This window comes from Anarrhichthys ocellatus, unplaced genomic scaffold (genome assembly GCF_004355925.1).
Source record: "Anarrhichthys ocellatus isolate YVR2014 unplaced genomic scaffold, GSC_Weel_1.0 scaffold3, whole genome shotgun sequence".
Taxonomy (NCBI): domain Eukaryota; kingdom Metazoa; phylum Chordata; class Actinopteri; order Perciformes; family Anarhichadidae; genus Anarrhichthys; species Anarrhichthys ocellatus.
In genome coordinates this window covers 5,269,317-5,275,318 of record NW_022280033.1, presented here as the reverse complement: position 1 = coordinate 5,275,318, position 6,002 = coordinate 5,269,317, and the positions used below count along the sequence as shown (strand labels likewise).

Here is a 6,002-nt window from a genome sequence, read left to right as displayed (position 1 = left end):
GAGAGAGAGAGAGAGAGAGAGAGAGAGAGAGAGAGAGAGAGAGAGAGAGAGGCATCCATTACAGAGGGGGCAGTGTGTGTTTGGGGGATGGCTGACTCGGGTAAATATATTTAGAGTGGAAGGGTTTTTCTTTATGTATGTCGTATGCTGGGGAAATTGGGTATAATTAAGAAAGATGTAATGTTGTATGTGTGTTTTTTAGAGCTTCCTGAGCAGCTTCCAATGGTAGCTGGGGGGGAATCCAAGTGGGGGTGGCTGGGTTGCTGAACATTCGGTGGGTTGAATTACAATCTTTTTGGGTTTGTTTTCTGTTTAGTGGCAGTTGTTTGTGATTACTTATGTTTTCGTTTTCATTTCTTATCCAGTTAGTGGGACGCTGCCTTGGTCTGTTGTTTTGTTTGTTTTGCTTTAAATAGTTTGAGGCCGATCTTAGTGCACGGTCTGTGAACTCCTCCTGCCCGCTAAACCAGCTGTCACTGGTTGCTTCACACAGTTAGATTTGTACTAATAAAAGATTTATATTTTTATAACACTGCTTCTTGTGTGTACGTGCCTTTACGGTGTTTTGAACCCGATTTCTGTGGTAACGGGGTGCTACAGTTACTCTACTCATCACCGTGACTGAACCACAGTGATTGCTGCTGGGGTAAATGAGTAAGACTCGGTGGAGCAGGATTTCCTGCGATGAATCAGTTGAGCCTCATCAGGCAGAGTTGCCACCAGCCCACAAGTGATAAACGCCATAGACGTTATACTGCCAGCATGGGCAACAATAAATGGCATTTGTTTCTTGCTTTGTTGGACATTTTCAAGAAACAAATGGGAAAACTTAACTCCCACTCCTATGGAAACAGATGCAGCACCCAGCGGTGGGTCGGTGCTGCTGTCCCATCAGCTGTTTGGAGTAAAACAAAGCCACCATTATGGTGTGCTCTTCCTCTCGCTTCAGGGTCAACGGAGTCGCAAAGACAAATTGTGTTGAGTTATAATACTTAGGTAATACATTTAAGAGGACTAAACTATTCCCCAAAATTATTAAAATATCAAACCTAAAATACAAAAAAAACTCACTATTGAGTACCACAGAGCAACTAAAATACTATCACAGTGACCTGTATGAGTGACCTACATTCACACATTTTACATTGATTCACCGCTGTGCTGCTGTCAAAACCACCGACATGCTCATAAAGCTCAGCGGACTCTTCTAAACTTTCCCCTCAGTATCTTCACACGCGCTACCACTTCAGATTTCAATAAAGGCGGCACGCGTGCTTTGTGTCACACATGAGTTATCACCATGATGTGTTGAGATTTACGGTTTCTGGAGGCAGAAAGCGCTACCTTTTTTTTACGCTTAGATTCCAATGTAAAGTATCAATTTATCACAATTTGAATGGTTTCCACTGAGTGCTCTGTGTGACAATCGGAAGATTGTATTTGATGTTTTCTGAGGGCAGACTATTAATCAAAATGAGGACAAATATGAGGAATAAAATGAGGTCATTTTAAACACGTTTGCCAGTGAAAATACAGTTTGAAAAACAGCACTTCTAGTATTCTTTCTTTAAAGTTTTTTTTTCGGACGCACCACGCTCGAAGTTGGCGCTAAATTCAATTCCCAGCGGCAGTCAACAAAGGACGCATGATGACTTGGGTCCCGAACCAAAGCATTGGGACCGTTGTCTTCGTTTTAGTCTCTCGGGAACAATACGTCTAAACGAGCCACGGGACCGAATTCATTTAGCAAGTCGGTACCATTTAGTTATTTAACACAGTCTTTAATTGAGCACGCGGAGGTGTCCTACCTTATACCATCACAGGCTGTGGAGGCTTGTTGTGTCTGATGCCGTCTGTGTCCTCGCACCGCTCGCGCGCCTCTCAAATGGCGTTGCGTTCCTGTGTTCCTCGTAAAAGTCAAATTCCAGCCGCAGGATCTAACACGGAAAATTTGTTTGAACAAATTACCATTAAATTAAAAGACGGATGGTTTAACAAAATTAAGATATCTTTAAAAACAAATTGTACTAAATAATCAGTTTAATTTAGCAGACAACCATTACATTTCCTTAGAGTTATCTAAAGTAAAACCAGTAACCAACTAAATAATATTATCATCCAAAGCGCAACAAGCAACATCACTTGAGTTCTCTGGTACTGACATTAAATCCATACATAGATTACCTATGCAGTAATCCTTTTTTTAGGTGATTCAAACGTCGGGATCTCATAATTGCAGAATTCCCGATTTCCCGTGAAGCCACCAGCTACTCGTCACTAGAGGAGGTGGAGAGAAATTTCGACTCGTGTTTTGATGTGGTGAACTGGGGGGGACGCTAAAATGTCATCTGACTGCTACCCATGCGATGTGTACCTGTCTGCCAACTCTTTGACTACTTCTGAGCCATATTTGATGATGAATAATCTCTTTACTGACACATCAACAGAAATCCCCCACTAATGACGGGGGACACCAAAGCTGCAGCAAGCTTTGACTTCTAGTCAGTTATTAGCAGTCAGTGAGTCAGTCAGTGTGAAAACAAATAACTTTTATTATTATTTGTATTGTATATTTCAAATTTGAGCTGTTATAGGCCCACTAAATGTCACTTTACCTTTATATACTTGTACTTAGGATATTGTTTTACAAACTGTTTACACCTCTTTATATATATATATATATATATATTTTCTACTTCTCATTATGCATATATATGTAATACATTACACATTATTTCCTTTTAATGTGTTGTATTCTATCCTTGTATTTCAACTGGCTCTATCTGTGTCTTAGATTCTCATTTTTGTGTGAATTTCTGAGTTGGAATATCACAGCAGAGAAGTCACTTCCTGAAGCAGCGGTCCATATTTGTGGAGCAATAAATAAATTCCACAACTACAAGGACTCTTTCAGTGTAGCAACTGGCGTCAAATTAGCCAAATTTGAAAATGATGGGCTACTTTTATTTTTATGTTTACCCAAAAAGCAGAATGGAAGTATGCCCTAAAGTTGCGTGATCCATTTAGTGATGGCTGGATGATTGATTCACTGAAAATTACACAGCTAAGCACTCTTGTTTGTGTGAATGTATAGTTGTGCAAACAGAGCTGTTTTCAAACTGTGCCATGAATCATAGCATCTCACATTATTCACGCTTAACCACAAAGTTTTTCCCAAATGCAAAGACAGCAAATATATCCAGGCTGAAGGTTAATGCGGACAGTGTTAAACAAGCAGGGACAAAACAACACAAGGATAAGAAAGACAGAGTGCGCCTGATGGAGCTTGTATTCGTGTGAAACTGTAAAACTGGCATGAAAGCTCTAAAGATTCCTCTCGCAAACTAGAAATTATTTTTCTTTGAACAAATGATTTGCTTCAGGAAAAATATGCAATCAATTGATGCCATCATGCAACACAATGTCCTGCTGTGAATCTCTGTGAAAAGATAAGGACAAAGTAAACACGTTACAATCCTCTCTTCTATTGCTTTTAGAGTGCAGTTTGTTCTCTTAAGTGCCTGCGAGAATTGACACCAATGTATAATTTCATCATAACACGTGGGTCTGTCTGAACCGCCGTGCCGAGGCATTGTTTATGAACGTTTCGTTTTTTTGTGAGTCTGGAGCTTTTGGTCTCCCACTGGTTGCTCATATAGCCGTGGTAGGTACACAGTCATCCACACCCTGTCTCTTCCCCCACCCCACCCCATCTAAAAAAAGCCTGCTGTGGTTAAGGACAGAAACCATGTGGGAAGGAGTCTGGCTGCTTCCAGGCTCGCCCGAACCCATTGAGGAGGAGCAGTGGAGCTGAGGACAGAGGGACTACTGTCTCTCTCTCTCAGCTGCATGTAAAAAAACACAAACATACACTTCATTTCCATCGAAGGCCATAGAAATATCTTCATTTCCTGTTGTTGAATACGTCTATTTACAACTGCTTCCTCTCTCCATACTCTCTCTCATTCCTCTCACCTGTTTTTTTTTTTGGCTTGTGATGTCGGAAGGGGAAAGTCAGTCGGCAGCCTCTCGGTGCAGCATGACCGTGTTTTTCCATGGAAAAGACACAAAGAAAATAGAAACGACGACAAGAAAGAAAGAGAAAGGATGGTTTCTACAGGACACCTCCTTCATCGGACACCAAATATCCACGAAAAAATGAGCAGTTGAAAACAGTCTCAGCTGTAGCTCAAGAGGTGCATGTGGTTGAGGTCTTTGCCACTAACTGATCACCATGAGGCACCTGTGTGACACAATATCTGCCAGTAACCAGTGGAGGCGTTTGCAGCCTGCAAAAAACATGTCTAATTTGAGAAGATCCTGTGAAGTCTGTGGCATAAGAGGCGAGCTCGGGGAGAGGAGGAGGAGGAGGGCATGACACGAATGGGCTGGAAGTGGCTTTCTGACCACATACTGAGACAACGGATAGGAAAAGGAATTCCAATGGATGGCCTCTTCAATCCCTAAATGGCTCCGGAGACACAGAGGGAGAGAAGTATATCCCACTTGGGATTAAACATGTCGAGGCCTGGCTCCTTTTTGGAGGATTAAGGTTTCGGACTGAAGCAACAAAAACAGGCAAACAAAGGAAAAAAAGTCCTCGGGGAGGTCTGTGAGAGTGAAATCCCTCCTCATCTTTACCTTCAAATTCCCAACAGAGGGTGAGTGGTCTGCAAGGGTCCCGCTCTAGCATGAAATCCCTGTCACGATGTACCGTCGACAAGTCTGCTACTGCCCAGACAATGAATTCCTCTTAATCCAGTGGTGCATTTAGGGACAAGAGGTGAGTTTGTGACAGTCCATTATAGGATTCACCTCTTCGGTTTATGTCCAGCAACTTCAAAATTGGCAAAAGTCATGAACATTCTGCACTTGTGGTAGGTTTCAACCATAGGAATCAGACCAAATCCTCAAAAACATCTTAACAATCCTCATTTATCAATAATTTGGTGTGTGCTAAATGTTGACAAAGGCTTAGATTTTGGGTGCAAACTTATCTAAAAAAATGAAGCCACGTTGCCAAATATATTTTAGATTTAGTGGCCTATAATTTGTAGCTGAAATGTTTATTGCTGAGTTTCAGACACGTCTGTCCACGCTATTTTTTAAGTTGTAGCTTTGTTAAATAAAGCTCAATAACATTGGTTGTTTCCCCAGGTATCAAAACCTCATTATTCATTTCAACAAGGACAAACAAGTGTCATCGTTCCTATGGTGTAAATGAGAGGAACTGAAACGGCCTTGAAGTTCAATCATCAATCATTTTGGCCAGTGAGTTCTTAATCTTCTTCAAATTTAGGAATTTAGGAATTATACAAAGTTCAGAGTCTGTTGTGTATACAAGGAGGAGGATTGAGTGAGCGTGCATTGTTTTCATTTCTACATTCCTGTGCTGTTTTTCTTAACTTCAACATGTGAAGTAACAGTGTTGTCCTGATGAAAAGGGTTCAATCGTGGTGTTAAAGGTTAAATCCACATCTTACGGGCAGAAAACTGCTGCAGTCTAAAGGGGTTGAAACTTTCTGTGCATTCTGACACCCATACTAGTTTACTATTTAGTGTGCCAGAAAGTAAATTTATTATTTCACAATACATAGTATTTCAAATACACAACATGCCAAAAATATCAGGATATCCTTCGGCATCTGCTTGCATTATGCAGCATGCAAGCCAGCCGGCTTTTCTAGGTATTCTGACACACAATCCTTTGCATTCTGTGTGCAACAGCACGTACTTTGGCTGCAGTCATACATATATAAATTGCATTGTTACATTTGACTGCTTGTTTAGGCTGTTGTTTACCAGCATTGTTGTTCAGGGGTTTCATGTGCGTCTGCTCAGTCCTTTGCATGAGCGCGCACTACATGTCAGATTTACCAGCTAAAGTGTGTGTGAGTGTGTGAAAATATGTGAGTGCACATGCAATCAGATACGTTTTTTGTGTGTGTGCATGTATGTCCCCACATACAGTGGGTACGGAAAGTATTCAGACCCCTTTAAAT

At 41.2% G+C, this 6,002-nt stretch overlaps 1 protein-coding gene across 2 annotated transcripts in view; it reads right to left on the bottom strand.

Annotated features, from left to right (window-relative positions):
- The window catches only part of LOC116397996 (equilibrative nucleoside transporter 1-like), a 30,813-nt gene that overhangs the window by 17,315 nt on the left and 7,496 nt on the right, over window positions 1–6,002 (bottom strand). The window contains exon 1 of one of the 2 annotated variants that reach the window (XM_031873954.1): window positions 1,809–2,161. The exons of the other annotated variant lie outside the window; for it this stretch is intronic. The gene's annotated coding sequence lies outside the window, so the exon portion shown is untranslated. Of the gene's footprint in view, window positions 1–1,808; window positions 2,162–6,002 lie in introns of those variants that run through there. 2 annotated transcript variants of the gene reach the window in all.